This window comes from Galeopterus variegatus, unplaced genomic scaffold, assembly GCF_000696425.1.
Source record: "Galeopterus variegatus unplaced genomic scaffold, G_variegatus-3.0.2 Scaffold123, whole genome shotgun sequence".
Lineage (NCBI taxonomy): Eukaryota > Metazoa > Chordata > Mammalia > Dermoptera > Cynocephalidae > Galeopterus > Galeopterus variegatus.
Genome location: NW_007726234.1, coordinates 175944 through 192429, shown reverse-complemented (window position 1 = coordinate 192429; position 16486 = coordinate 175944).

Below are 16486 nucleotides of genomic sequence, written 5' to 3'. Positions count from 1 at the left end.
TTTAGATAAAGGGGGAAATTTGGGCCGACCCTGTGGCTCACTGGGGAGAGTGTGGCGCTGGTGGCGCCAAGGCCACGGGTTCGGATCCTATATGGGGATGGCTGGTGCACTCACTGGTTGAGCATGGTGCGGATGACACTGTGCCGAGGGTTGCGATCCCCTTACTGGTCAGAAAAAAAAAGGGGGGGGGGAAGGCCAGAGTCATATGACTAGTTCTTGGACCAATCACTATGCTCAATCAGGTTAAGGTACTAAGATCAGCTCAGGATGGATCCAACACCCACCTCTTTGGCAGAGGTCAGGCTTCTGTGATCTACTGATCCAAGAGGGTGGAATTGGGGGGAGGGAACTGTTCACTAAAACCTATGTGGTATATTTCCCATATGACAGATGAATGTTGACAGACAGAAGAACTGCTGCCCACTTTGCACATAAAAAAAAAGATTGAATTGGGTGGCATGGACTCAATGCATTAGTTATTTAGATTGGAGAGATCAAGCTGGATGGAATAGTCAAATTTTGAGAGGGTAAGACTTGAGCTAGCGGTTGGAGGGGACACAATTTGGATGTCGAGAGGAGAAGGGCCAGGGCAGAGAAACAGATCAAATTAAAAGCATAAGTAAGAATGGAGTCTGGAGGAAAGACAAAACACTAGCAACAACAAAAGCAAAAGCAACACCAACAGTTAACATTTATCAAGCACTCACCGTGTACCAATACTGTCGAAAGCATTTTTCGTGTATCATCTCACTGAATCCTCACGACCACTCTCTGAGACAGTCGTTAGAGACAAGGAAGATGGATCACGCAAATTGCAGAGCAGTGGTAAACATATTTTGCATAAGAGATGAGGTATATTACTAATTAGTAGTTGAGAAAAGCCATTCATACAATATTCAGCAAGTATTTATTGAGCCCTGATTAGGTCCCAGCCAGTGTGTAACTTTGCTTTACAAAATTTTCAAAATTCTCTGGTAAGTTGGCTCTGGCAAGCTTTGCCTTTAATTTCCTATATTAGTCAGGGTAAGATAAGTGATGCTGCATTAATAAAACTCCCCCGCCTCCCCTCCCCTCCCCCCAAATCTCAGTGGCTTAATAAGCCAAAGTTTATTTCTCGCTCATTCAAGTCCAGTAGTTGAGCTTCTGGGCATCTCTCCAGGACAAAACGTCAATGTTGTGACATCTCCTTCTCATCACAAGGCCTCTGGTCTTAGTGCGATCACATGAACAGGGGAAAAGAATATGGAAGGTTCAAACCAAACCCGTCACATGACCCCACCTAACTATATAGAAGGTAAGGAAGTGCAATCCTCCTGTGAGCCTGAAAGAGTGTGCACACTACAAGTCTCCACCTTGTTTCTGGAGTAAGATACTTGAGATGCTTGGTTATTCCCTTCCTTCTTCTCTCCCTGCCTCCCTTCCTTCCTCTCTCCTTCCTTCCTTCCCACCCTCTTTCCTTCTCCCTCCTTGTCATTTTCAGGATTGGCTCTAGAGTTAGGCTCTCAGCCTTGATCATGACTTCCAGAGATGTCTGGGTAGATTGGTTTTAGTTCCATAGCTCTAAATTCAGAAAGTGTAACAACTGGACCAGTCTGCATTAGCCTGGAGAGGCTGAGGCTGATTAATGACTGGGCTCATGTTTGCCTATACAGTATTGTACTATATATATATATATATATATATATATATTTAAATCATATTGTGAATTGCATAACTTTAAGATTGACAAGGTGCACCTGCTCCAGGTGGAGTGGTTTCCAGGAGACATGCTGAACTGCTCCAGGCTGGGACAGGGGCAGCTGAGTGCCAGAAGGTCAGACTTCTTTAGTAGTGGATCACATAGCAACAGTGAGCTGACTAGTAAGGCTTAGGTTCCACGAAGTGGGGACCTTCCTCGGAAGGATTGGTGATCTTTCTTCATTGAGTCCTGATGAAGCTGCCTTTATTCTGTACCTTTTTTGTTTTGTTTTGGTGGCTGGCTAAGGGGATCTGAACCCTTGACTATGGTATTATCAGCATCACGCTCTAACCAAGTGAGCTAACCAGCTAGCCTTGTACCTTACAGATGAGAAATTTTGTTTGGTTTACACAAGTAGTGTCTGTGTGCGTTTGTTCTGTCAATCTGAACTTACTGTATGTCTGTTAATACAGTGCTTTTCTGTGCTCTCTCTCCCCTCCTTCTTCTCTCCCTTTCTCCCTTTTAATTTCCTTTTAAAAGCACCAGATTGAAGCACTGCACCGTGCCAGGTGCTGGGACCTCAGAGATAAATGGAATATACTCACCTTCTTTAAATAAGTCATGCAAAGTCAGGAGAACTCACGTTGCAGCTCCTCTTCTGCAGACCGGCTCCTGGTGCCTCAAGATGTTGCCCAGGGTTAAAAGGAAATCTGTTTTCTTGTTGGATAGTGGAGGCAAACCAAGGGCTATATGAAAAGTCACAGTGGCCAGAGGCTCGAGACCACTTGCCCATGGACAAGAAGGAAAGCTAAGATGGAATAACAGTCTGACAGAGGGGAGATTGACTGACAGCGGGAGAGCAGACCAATCCTAAGAAGCATCAATAATAGGCATGCAGAATCCCACATTGCCTGAAGCACAAGAGAGGTCCCCAGGAACTGCACGGGGATACAGTAGCAGGTTTCAATTCTGAAATTCAGACTGTGTGGAATGTCTCCAAGGAAACAGAATTCCCTTTCAAGGCATTTTGCATGGTTGGAGTTTCCTGTGTATGATTACCAATCAATTGTGTATTTTTTGTTGCTTTGAAAAGTGACAATTTCTCAGAGAATCTTGGTGACTTCTTCATATGATGGAAGAGGATCTGCATGTCACCCTCTATTGCTGGAATTTTTTCAAACACTGCTTCTGGATGGAGTCATCTGGGGGCTGTCAAAGGAAGCAATGGAGGCAGCAAACCATATTATTCTAGACACCTTAAAGAAATTCACATTCATGTTCACCCACCGCTAGGTGGCACAGACACATGGAGCCATGGGATTTATTTTCTTTTCTTAGGAATGTATTGGCAGCATAACACAGTGACCAAACATTTGGCTTCTGAAATCAGACCTAGGTTTGAATTGTAGTTTGGCCACTTGCTATCTGTGTGACTTTGGGGATACACACAGCTCTTGATTTTCTCATCTGTAAAATGTGGGAAATAATGATCCTGATGTCATAGAATTATTGTGAGGATTGAGTGAGTTAATGCATAGAGAGCACTTTGCATAAAGCCTGGTGTTTAATAAGTGCTCAATTCACACTGGCTTTTCTCATTAATAAGCTCTATCTTATACTGTTCATGAAGAGAATAGGTGTTAATCTGTGTCTTTGTTTAAGAAAACTTTGGAAAATGAATCATAACTTTATAAACAGCATTTATTTATCAGTTTGAATCTATCAAAACATGAGGTCTAAGTACTAGAAATCATAATGAGGATTTTGGAGGTGGAAAATGATCAGGAGTGACTGTCCTGTACCATAAAGTAGAGATTGCAAAATATGAATGTGACCTCCCAAGGAGTTTTGTTCGACTTGAACAGTGTTTGGTTTTTTTTTTTTTTTCCTTTTTGTCTTTTTTCGTATCCAGCAACAGGATCGCAACCCTCGGTGTTGCACCCACACCTCGCTCAGCCAGTGAGCGGGAACCGGTCTGTATGTGGGATCCGACCCCTCGGCAGGAGCGCCGCCGTGCTCGCAAGCGGCGCACTGTAGCAGTGTGCCACCGGGCCGGCCCGAACAGTGTTTGTTTTTGATATGGGTTGAATTTTTTCCCCTCTAAAGCTCGTGTGGAAGATCGATCCCCAATGTGGCAGTGTTGAAAGGAGGAGCCTTTAGGAGGTGACTGGATCATGAGGGCCCTGCTCTCGTGAATGGATGAATCCATTAGTGGGTGAGTGGACTGGTGGGTTATCATAGGTGTGAAGTGGTGGCTTTAAAAGGAGAGCACATGAAAGGGCTCTTGCTGTTCTTGCCATGTGATTGCCCGCGTGGCTATGGGATTCTGCTGAGAGTTCCCACCAAGAAGGCCCTCACCAGATGTGCCCCCTGGATGGACCTTAGACATCCCAGCCTCCAAAATTGTAAGAAATAAATTTTGTTTTCTTATAAATTACCCAGTTTCAGGTATTCTGTTATAAGCAACAGAAAACAGACTAGTGCAGTTTTGTTTTTAACCAGATTTAGCTGCTAACATTTAAGGACCCGGAGATTTCCCATAAAAATTAGCATCTCCTTCAGGGCTTATGTCTGGTCTGTTTTACTCTTTTATGTTACCTGCCTGCAGTAGGCAGGATAATGGTCCCCTGAAGCTGTTCATGTCCTAAGTCCTGGAACTGTGAATATGTTAGTTTACATGACAGAGGGAAATTAAGGTTGTAGATGGAATTAAGGTTGCTAATTATCTGACCTTAAAATAGAGAGATCATTCTGGATTGTGTAGGTGGACCCAATGTAGTCACAAAGGTTTTTATAAGTAGAAGATGGAGGGAGAAGAGGAAAGTCACATGGAAATTGGTTATAAAGAAATGAATGATCAGAGAGATGCAACATTGCTGATTTCAAAAGTAGAGGAAGGGGTCAAGAGCCAATGTACATGGCCTCTAGACACTAGAAAAGGCAAGAAAACAGGTCCCCCTCCCTAGAGTCCCTAGGAAGGAATGCGGCCGTGCACCCACCTTGATTTTAGCTCAGTGAGAACCATGTTGAACTTTTAATGCACAGAATTGTAAAATGATAAATTTGTTGTTTGTCATTAAATGTGTGGGAACTTGTTATAGCAGCAGCAAAAACTAATACACTGCCTTATCCTTGTAGGATAAGACTATTTTTGCCTGTTCTTAGTCTTCAGGTTTTGAATTAATCCTTTTGAGGCACTTAGTAATCCTGGTCATGTCCCTAAGCTGAACAGAGCTGCGGAAGCTCCCTGGCTGCTCTACTGGAAAAACGTAGATCAGCAAGAATGTTTGCAGCCTCTGACATGAGGCATATGCATTGGCATTTGTAAAGGACTTTCAGCTACACAAGAGAATGGCACTTTTGATATTAAATAAAAAATATTAAGAGATAATAATTACTGTCAAATGCTTGTATTCTCTGCTCCTGAGATTTCAGCACCAGATCTTCCTATGATTGGAGTAGTACGGCATTTTCTTCTAAGACAGGTTGCCTGTACTAGGTGGGTAATTTCATGTAGGAGGGAAGGATCTTGTCTGAGAAGATGTAGTTTTATTTGTCTGTGCACAAATGACCACAGGAACCCTCAGAAGGAACTAAGACCAAGAGAGGCAGGAAGAAACAAAATTCTTCCAAACAGACCCTGGAATAAGGGGCGAAGGCCTTTGGGAGCAAAAATGATGGGGGCCCAGATGTGCATTAGAAATACAGATGGATGTGAGTTCTATGGGTAGGAAGATTTAGGAAAAGGCCTTTCCTCCAGAGAATGCTTCCTTGTCAGGCATGTGTCTTGGAGGGAGAAGCATGGGTGGGGGTCAGTCTCTCCACCCCCGCCCCAAGGAGCCTTTGGGCAGAGCCCAGCTTACAGAATTAGACATGGCAGCCTTGTCTGTTGGGGTTCACAGAGTCATAAATAACACTCTTCTTTCTTTTTTTTTTTTTTCCTTTTTTTGTCTTTTTTCGTGACCGGCAACGGACTGCAACCCTCAGTGTCGCGCCCGTACCGGACCGGGACCGGCAACGGGATCGCAACCCTCAGTGCTGTGCCCGCCCCTCACTCAGCCAGTGAGTGGGAACCGGTCTGTATGTGGGATCTGAACCCTCAGCGGGAGCGCCGCAGCGCTCCCAGGCGGCGCACTGTAGCAGTGCGCCACCGGGCTGGCCCTAACACTCTTCTTCAATCCTGAGATCAGGACCATTTGAGAGATGGGTGTGGGAATCAAAAAGATGGAGCTAGCAATTTCACTTCTGGGTACATACCCCCAAAATTAAAAATGGGGACTCAGATGATTGTACACCCATGTTCACAGCAGTGTTATTTATAGTAGCCAAAAGGTCAAAGCAACCCAAGTGTCCATCGACAGATGAATAGATAAACAGAATGTGGGACAGACATATGAGGGAATGTTATTCGGCCTTAAAAAGGAAGGAAATTGTGACACATGCTAAGACACAGATGAACCTTGAAGACACTGTGCTAAGTGAAATAAGCCAGTCACAAGAGGACAAATACTGTATGATTTCACTAATATGAGGCAACGAAAATAGTCAAATTCATAGAGGCAGAAAGTAGAATGGTGGTCACAAGAGGGTGGCAAGGGAGGGTGGGGAGTTCCTGGTTCGTGGGTGTGGAGTTTCAGTTTGGGAAGATCAAAGTTCTGGAGAGGGGTGGCGGTGATGGTTGCACAATGGTGTGAAGTATTTAATGCCACTGAGCTCTACACTCAGAAGTGGTTAAAATAGCACATTTTATTTTGTGCTTATTTTGCCACAATTAAATAGAATGAAAAAAGAAAAAAAAAAAGAAAGATGGCAAATATTTCTGCTTGAGTTTTGGTAAAGTTGGATTGGATGATGAGACATAGTTATGTGGCCACGAAGGGCTTCCCAGCTCTCCTCCTTGAACTGAGTGTCCCTCCTCCTGAATGCAGCCTCCTCAGCATCCACCTCCCACTTGCAGGAGAAGAGAAGGTCTGGAAGCTCCCCGAGGAGCAGAGGATGTGGGAGTCTCATGGTGGGTCCTTATGCACGGCCCTTCCCAGAGGCCTGGCTGGACATGCTCAGTCTCCCCACCACCCCTCAGACTCTCTAATCAGATAGTCATCCTCCTCTGGAGCAGACCTGAGGGAGGGGGGACATGAAATATCCCTCCTGCAATTCCACATTGAGCAGGGAAAATGGAAATTCTCTCCTTGCTGCAGAGACATGAGGAGTGGAGAATGAATGTGCCCCCTCACAGGTGTCCTAAGCTGTGGGTGTGCTTGGCACAGGTGTCCTTTGAAAAACTGCCTTGGGGCAGCTGGAGCAAGAGCCACTCTGATGGAGGTGGATCTCCTTATGAGATGGTGCTCTTGCTTTATGTTTATTTTTGGTCTTGGTCTTGGACAATTTGTGATACTGACACCACCTCAGAATAAATGGAATTGTGACATGCTCTGCAATGTACACATCTCTATTCACTAATCCTAATCCAGACTCTCTCAAGTCTCTGGATGTTATCATACTTTTGTGGGATGTTATGGGTGAGTGTGTCTTTGAAAGAGGCAGACCTGAATGTGGGGATGATGGGCCTGCCCCAAAGCTTCTTTTTGTCCTAGTACCCACCTCCTCCACCAGCCCCTGCTCCGTACTGGCTTTCAGCCTGGAAGGTCAGATGATGGTAAAGTCAGAGTGTTCCTCCGAGCATAGAAGGTCTTTCTTTATTCTTTTTTTTTTTCTTTGTTAAGACTTAAGACTTGGGAACACTGAGACCCTTCAAATACAGAATCTTATATTCTAATGCTTTGACTGATACCAGATCCAGAAGTTTAAAATTCACTCCAAAGCATAAATGTGTCACTCAAAGGAATGATCATCATTTGCCTTTGTATTTCAAAATCATGTGCCTTTAACATTCCTTCCTCTCTCTCCAGCACTTGCACTGCAAAAGTGAGCTTTCCTTTGACACATCCAATCCCCTCCTTCAGCGTGACAAATTTTGAATGCATTTTTCTAGACACATATATACACCAGCATGATCTCCCAATGAAGTCTTAAAGACAGCCTGACTGAGAATGCCAGCTTAGTAACTTGAAAACTGCTTGAGCAGTGGTTTTCAGAGGTTTATTACATAAGCCCAGGTTCAAGTCTGACTTGTCTGGGAGGGAGCCAGGAGAAACCCCACACATAGTGGCTACTTGAAGCAGACAGACCCTGACCCAAGCACTAATCTGTCCTCCTTCCTCCTGTGACTGGTAATTGACCAGGTAGAAATAAGAAGATTGTTGGACTTTGTACTGCCGAAACAGAAAGCAGGCAAAGAAAGAGGAAATCTGACAGTCATTACCCTTTGCAGAGGCAGAATTTACCTGTCTCTAGGCAGAAAGAGAGGATTCCAGCTCCCAGAAAGGATGCTGCCGAAATGAGATTTGGAAAGCGAATCCACGGGCAGGGCTTAATGCACCGGATTTATGCACGCAGTCAGCTTCTGAGCAGTGTAATTATTGTCTTGATCTACTGCCTCTGGTTTCTGGGAATAGGGCTGGAATATTTCCCCTTGGTGACATTTATTATGACCCCAACCCCCAAAGCAAAGCTCACTCTTAGTCTTCAATCCCCCACCCCCACTAAATCTCATGTTTAAAAAGAGTCCCCAGTCCTGTTTCCAATTTTTAACACAAATATGAGTCAGGAGAAAAAGATTCATTTTTACAACATTGTACTGAGGTAGATTCCCATGTCTCAGGTAGCTGAGAATTCGCTGACAGTTTCAGATTTGGGCTAAGACAAGATGGGAGCCCATGCGTGCGATGCTGACCTCTGTGGTGCAGACAGGTCTGTGGAGTGACCCCATGACAGTTGCTTTGATTCCTGGGTGTGTCATGCTGGGGAGGCATTGCCCTGAGGTTGACTTCCTGGAGGTGAAGTTCTTATCTCCGTGTGTATACATGTGTGTGTCAAATCTCTCTCTGTGTCCCTCTGTCCTATGCTGTTCCTGGCCCAGAATTGGTGACTGTTTGGCCCTTGAGTACTCTTTTCTAACTGTGTGAGTTGAGGATGGCCTGCAGAGTGGGAGTCTGTAGATGAGGGACAGCTGGTCAGTGCTTAGCTCTGAGATGGAAGGCAGTGGCTTATGAGTGCACAGGGTTCACCTTGATCCTCTTCCGTCAGCATCACCATCCTCATCTTCATCATCTCTGTCACCATCAGCATCACTGCCAAGGACTGAATGGCTCCCCCAAATCATTGAAGCTTAATCCACACTGTAACTGTTGAGGGTGGGAAATCCCATTATGATAATTGAAAGGTGGGGCCTTGAAGAGATGACTAGACTGTAAGGACCATGCCCTACTTTGTGGGTGTGGTTCTGGGGGCTTTGAAAGAAGAGCATGTGAGAGTCTCTCTCTCTGCCCATCACTCTGCCATGGGAGACCCCTGGGTCACTGTCACCACCAACGCCTTCACCAGGCGTGCTCCCTGGACTTTGGACCTCCCAAACTCTGAAACTATAAGCAATACATTTCTTTTTCTTTATAAATTACCCCGATCCAGGTATTTTGTTATAAGCAAGAGAAATGAACTAATACAATCATCATTGTCATCTTCTTTGCTGTCATCATCATTATGACATCATTCCTAATATTTACCAAGAGTCTTCTCTGTCCAGTGCTGTTCTAGGCACCAGAAGTACAATAATTAGATATTATTATTCCCATCTGGCAGCAAGGCACCTGTGGCTCAGAGTGACTAAGCGTCTGACACCAGGCTGCGAAGCGAGTGATAGGTCACTTGACCACAGAGCTGGTTGATTTCAAAGTGTATATCTTCAGTACGATACGATGCTGCCTCTCTTAAAGATTGAGCTCTATTTTTCTAAATAGAGATTTTGTAGTGCTCCAAATCAGTGAGTTTGGTAAAGCTGGATTAAATAAAAAACATTCGAAAAGCCAAACGCTAATGAAACAATGAGCTTCTTTCCCTAAGCTCATTACAGATATCAAGTGTTCAGTGACTTAATTAGGGCACACTTTAGCCTTCATTGCAGTCAGTGGAATACAGATACTTCAGAGCTTGACCTTACTGTTTGCTTTTGTATTGCTTTGACTCTTTGCAGGACCACTTGCAAGCCCTTCCGAATGATGTTTACACTGAGTTTTCCCTCTTCATAATGGAGTATTCCTATGCATGACTTTGATTAATTTTCTTGACATCAAGGAAACAAGGAATTGGGGAGATTTTTTTTTTTTTTGGCTCCTGAGACTTTATAAGAATCAATGACCAGGAGGGTAAAACAAAAAAGCAACACAACACAAAACAAAACACAAGAAAACCCCCCCAAAAGGCCAATGCTCACAGTTTCTGTAGCTCAGCTCTTCTACTGGATTAATGAACATCAGAGAGTCTGTGGGGAACGTAGGTGCCTAGGGGTGGAAGACTGGGGGATCATGGAGGGAGGCAGTTACATTTTAGGATAAAATATAACACTTGCGGCTCATCTTTCTATGAGCTGTTTTCCACTGAACTCTATCACTGCTTCTTGACGTGTTCAGGAACTTGTCCTATTCCCGTTCATTTGCTTTATAGCAGAAACATTAGGTTAAGGTATAAGGAAAAAGTCATTCTGGTAGTAGGCGGAAAAGAGGAGAGATTTGCTCAGAAAAATGTTTGGGGGAAACATATAAGCTGGTGTTTGCTCTGGTTTTAGTTCTTATTTAAAAAATAATCATTGCATGAAAATACTACGTTCTTAAAGGGCTGAGTCTTAGAGATAAGAATCTATCAGAGAAGAGAGAATTATTTAAAACTGGAATGGAAACGTTAGCTAGTGAGGGTCTCCTGGTTCTAATGAAGTCTGGGAAATATATTTTCTAAGCAAAGAGAACTCTTGGCTTCTCCATATATATCCTAAATCCCTCTGGTGGTCTCAACTCTTCTAGATGGGTGCAAGGGAGTCGGAATTTAATCAGTGCAGAAAACTAGTAACTCAAGCCAATTTTTGAACACTCCAAGGAAGTGGGAGTTCTTCTGTCCCTGTCTCCAGAGTTTTCTTCCTTGTGGTGGTGGCAAGCAGAGTAAAACCGATGAGGTACACTGGGTTTGCAGACATTTACTGACTGCAACCCAGCCAATGGATGAGACATTGCAGAACCTAAGAAGTACTTGAACTCACGAACTCAGATACAATTCCAATTATTGATAGTCCAATACAATATCTCCTCAGGATCCCATTTGCCCCTGCATGTCCCCTCCCAAACTTCTCCAAGACCATTTCCTGAGGTGGAGCTAACTAAGCCAACTGTTGCCTTTATGTCCAGTTTCCTTTCCTCCCCTGTGGCTTTTTAAAAATGATAGCATCATAGCTTGGGGAGGGGGCCCCATTATCAAGGCAACTGGACTTGTTTCCTGGGCTCTTTCAGTGTCAACTGGACCCTTGGCTCAATTTGCTCCATCACTTGTGGAGGGTTGTTTCTATGCTTTATGAGCTTTTCAAAGCTTTAAATGATTCAGAACACTGCAAATCTCATTATCTCCAGGATGATCAGTCCCTGGGACCCCAAGGACAAAGGGGTCAAAAAAAGACAGATTTGAGCCAGGTCAAGTTCTATTTGTTCCTTTGGTCTGGGGAAAATGGTCTGGCTCTAAGGTCTGACCTTAGGGATCATGTGCCGTCTGTATCAAGCGTTAAGCCTCTGCTCTGGCAGCGTGGGCTCCTGGGATTCTTTATGTGACCACATATTACTCGCTGGCATCCTCCTCTCTCTGCGTCCCAAAGTTTTGCATTCCTTATTTGCTCCTTTTAGACAGTTGCTTTCAGTTCAAGGTCACGGGGCTGCATTCACTCACGTTGTTCTCCAGCACCTAGCCCAAGGCTTGGCATACGGCAGAAGTTGGTAAATATTTGCCAAATTGTGTGTGAATAATCAATTCTTCCCTTCATCATCCTGAGACCTAAGCGAACAATCCATCAATGAACAAATGTTTATTAAATGTCTACTATTTGTTGAGACCTGTGTTAGTCCCTGAGGATATAAGTGGGAGAGATTTTCAAAATTCTTGACAACTGGTAGGGCATGGACACTGACCATCTAGGACTGGTCTGAAGCAACCAGAAAGGATGCCTGTTGTAAATAATTGGTATATATGTGTGTGTGCATGCTGGCTTAGTCTTGGCCCCAGAAACAGTACTACATGGTCCCAGAGCTCGTGGAATTTGTAGTCCAGTGGGAGACCTCATAATGAATGAGTAATTTGAAGTGTCATAGGTGTTGGAAGTGTCATAGGTTGCTATGGCAGTATAATGGGAGGAACCATTCCCTGAGAATATGCTTCTACTCTTGGCCAGAGTTTTCATCCCCAAGGCCTCTTACATTGGCACAGGTATTGTCATCCCTCCTCCCTGGATGGGTGGGATTGTAACTTTATTGCAACTTTGGTATCTTCCTGGCCATAGGGCCTGTATTAGTCACGGTTCTCCAGAGAAAACAAATCAATAGGATATGTTATAATTATATGAGAGGGATTTATTAGGGGAATTAGCTCATGTGGTTATGAAAAAAAGTTCCATGACAGGCTGTCTAAAACTGGATGCCGATAGTGTGGCTCAGTCCAAGTCCCAAAGGCCTCAAAACCAGGGAAGCTGATGGTGTCCTTGGTTTAATTTCTGGAACCCAAAAGCTGAAGAGTCGTGAACTCTGATGTCCACAGACAGGAGAGAAGAGTGTATCCCAGCTCCAGCGAATTGAGAGAGAGCTTCACCTCCTTCCTCTGTCTTTTGTTCTCTCCAGAACCCCAGCAGATTGGATGGTTCCCGTCCACTTTGAGGGTGGGTGTTTCCCACCCAGTCCGCTCAGACTCTCATACTAATCTCTGCTGGAAACACCCTCATGGACACACCTGAAAAGATTGCTTTACCAGGTTTCTCAGCATTCCTTCATCTAACCAAGTTGACACCTAGAATTAACCTTCACAGTGCCTTAAAGACTCTTAGCCCTTGTATTAGTCTGCCAGGGCCGCCATAACAAAATACCATAGACTGGGAGGCTTAACCAACAGAAATGCATTTCTCACTGTTCTGGAGGTGGAAGGTCCACGATCAAGGTGTTAGCAGGTTTGGTTTCTCTGGAGGTCTCTTCCCTTGGCTTGCAGATGGCTACTTTCTTGCTGTGTCCTCATGTGGCCCTTCCTCTGTGTGTGTACATCCCTGGTGTCTGTCCTTGCATCCTAATTTTCCTCTCCTCATAATGACACTAGTCAGATTGGGTGAGGGCCTACCCTGACTGCCTTATTTTAATTTAATCATCTTTTTAAAGGCCTCACCTCCAAATATGGTCACATTCTCAGCTACTGGGAGTTAGGGGTCAAGATACGAATTTTGGGTGGACACAATTCAGCCCTTCTATCTTTCAGCTGAAACATGACAGACATTACCTGAGAAGATAAAATTATGGGGTTTTGTAGAGTGGCATGGGATATTAATAATTAAATTAAGAAGATGGTGGGGTAGCAGGTAGAATAGGATCAGGCAATAGGAGTGACAGGACCAATGTACTGAAGGCTCATGGATAATAACTTGCAAGTATCAGGGAAGGCTTACTGGTCATAACAGTAGATAATGCTTATTATGCATCTTCTTTCCATTTAACAAATATGTATTAAACGCATACTTTATGCTGAGAACTCTTCCAGATATTGGGATTAGGCACCCAATCTCAGAGAAGGTGGTCACTCTTGTGATGTATACAATCTAATGATCTAACTGCACATTACAGTGAAGGCTACCTTGCCCCACCCAGATCCCCCCTGAGGACTAAGGCACTCATTCATCCAGTTGTTGGCCAGTGTTGGCAGCCTGGCGGCTTACAGCAATTGTCCTTGGCTAAAGAGCCCTAACTTGCCTAAGGTTATCTGCCTTCTGAAGGGCAGCCAGTGGATGGGAGTACAAAGGACTGACCCTTTGCCTCAATACCAGACAACTTGGAAGGGACATCCCATCTCCAGAGCTCCTGTGGGATTGTCTGAGGCCTCTCATGACAGCATCAGGGTGCAGCACATCCTCCTACCCAATCCTGCATCCATCACTACCCTGAAGGTGTGCTTGGGTAGCATTCTCCAAGAAACTTCTTCTTTAGAGTCTGCATCTCAGAGTCTATTTCTTGGGATACCTGTATTAGTCTATTTTGTTCTGCTATTACAGAATACTTGGCTAGTTTATAATGAGCAGAGATTTACTGGCTCAAGGTTCTGGAGGCTGGGAAGTCCCAGATGAGGGGCTGGCATCTGGTGAGAGCCTTCTTGCTGTGTCATCTTATGCCAAGAGGAGGAAGGGCAAGAGAGGGCTAGAGAGAGAGAGAGGTGGGTAGAACTTGTCCTTCTATAAAGAACCCACTCGTGCAATAATGAATGCACTCCCATTATAACAGCATTAATCCATTCATGAGGACAGAACCCTCATGGACTAATCACCTCTCATCGAGCCCCAGCTCCCAGCACTGTTGCATTGGGCATTAAGTTCCCATCACATGTTTTTTGGGGAACGCATTCAAACCATAGAACTGAACTAAGACACATGTATTTAAAAAAAAAAATCCCAACTACAACCTATGATGCTATTTTATTATACCCATTTTCCAAATTAGGAAATTAAGGTTTAAAGAGGATGAGAAACTTGCTCCAGATCGCAAAACACATAAACAATGAAACTGGGCATGAACCCATGTCTAACTGATGCCACAGCATGTTCTTTTAAATACCACCCTGAAGTGGCAAGTTATCTGGGCCTTGAGAGATGACCAAGTTTTGGGCAAGCCTGAGTTTTGAAGATGACTTCTCTCAGCTCTCAAGAGTTAATCCAGATGTACTCATTGCCTGGGTAAGAATCAAGTCATTTGCTATTTATTCTAAAGAAGCCACTTTTTCCCCCTAAAGTGTTTCTGTAAATGCAGCATATTGATTTAGAAGGACAATCTAAGCCAATTTTTTTAAAACTATGAAAATATAGATTTTGTTAAAAACTCCAATCTGTAAAGACATTTTGATTTCTCATGATTGTGCTCTAACTGCTGACTAGAAGTCCAAATGTTAACCAAGTACAGGAAGGGTTGATCTTATTGAAATATAGTAGTCCCTTCTTATCTGAGGTTTCAGTTTCTGTGGTTTCAGTTGCCTGAGGTCAACTGCAGTCTAAAAATATTAAATTGAAAATTCCAGAAATAAATAATTTGTAAGTATTAAATTGCACACTGTTCTGAGTAGTGTAATAATATCTTGTGAGGTCCTGCTCTGACCTGCCTGGGACGTGAGTCATAGCTCTGTCCAGCGTATCCACACTAGGGATGCCACTTGCCTGGTAGTCACTTGGCAGCTGACTCAGTTATCAGATCCACTGTTGACCTAAAGGTTTCTCTGTACTAGTAAAATGTAACCTAACATGGTGTATAAATAAATGTAACCTAAACTAAAATATACCCTTGTAACCAAGCAATTGAGTCATAGCCAATCATAGCAACTGAACCTCCAGCCAACCAGAGGCTGAATGGTGTCAAAACACGACCATATAAGGCAAGTGCTGACTGCAGCCAATCAGGTTGTTTCTGTATGTCACTTCCTTTTCTCTGGCTGTAAAAATGACCTGCACATGTGGTAGGGTGGAGTATAGTATTCCCAACAATTTTGGTGCAGAGTGCTGCAGATTCTAGACTTGTTTACTGAGTTCTCAAGTACACTTTCTTTGTTTATCCTCAACCAGATGGATATTTTACTTTGGTTGACAGAACACTTAAAATCTACTGTCCTACCAATATTCAAGAATATGACACACTGTTATTAACTATGGCCACCGTGTTTGTAGTACAAAAGATCTCTTGAAGTTATTCCTCCTATCTAACTGAACTTTTCTATCCTTATGTAAGTTTTCTGTAAGATGGTTTCTATGGTGGAGTTTTTGGGTCCAAGGGTATATATACATCCTACAAATTATGTTTGAATACTGCCAAAATTTCATCAAAAGGATTGTACCCGTTTACACCTTCACTGACAGTATATGCTATTATTTATCTATTTTTTTTTTCACCTTGTAAAGACTGGATCGCATGAACTTTAAAAATTCTTCATCTAATGGCTGAAAAATAGTATCTTCTTTGCTTTTTATTTTTCTGATGGTTTGTAAACTAAAGTATATTCAATACACTTATTGGCCATTTTTATTTCCTCTATGAATTGCCTGTTTGTAGATATTGCCTTTTTTCCTATTTGTACATCGCATTTAAAATTTTATTTATTTGAATATTAATTGTTACTCTGTTTTATATGTTGTTAACATTCTATTTCAGTTTATACTTATTCTTTGGCCTTCCCTATGATGTTTTGGTGGTACAGGTAAATATTATCAATTTTATGTAATGAAATGTGCCACTCTTTTCTTATTTTGGTGTCTGGATTTTGTTCTTGCTTAGGAAAAGCCTTCACTACTTCAATTTATAAGTTTTTAAAGTCTTCCATATTTTCCTTAAATACTGTAATTATTTTTATAAAAATTAACATCTTTCACTCATGTTGAACAGATTTTTGTTTATAATGTGAAGTGGGAACTTATCTTCCAAGTGGATATCTAATTTTTCCAAGTAATACTTAATGTGTTCATCTTTTCTGCTTTGACTTAAAAAGCCATTTGTATTATATGGCTCATGTCCCAGTGTCCTGAAATGTAGTACTTCCTGTATTCAGTATCCTATTCCACTGACCTATTTATTTATTATGTCAGTGCTCCACTCTTTTTTTTTTTTTTTTTTTTTTATTTTTCTTTTTTTAATTAAAAAAAAAAGCCCATGATTTTTT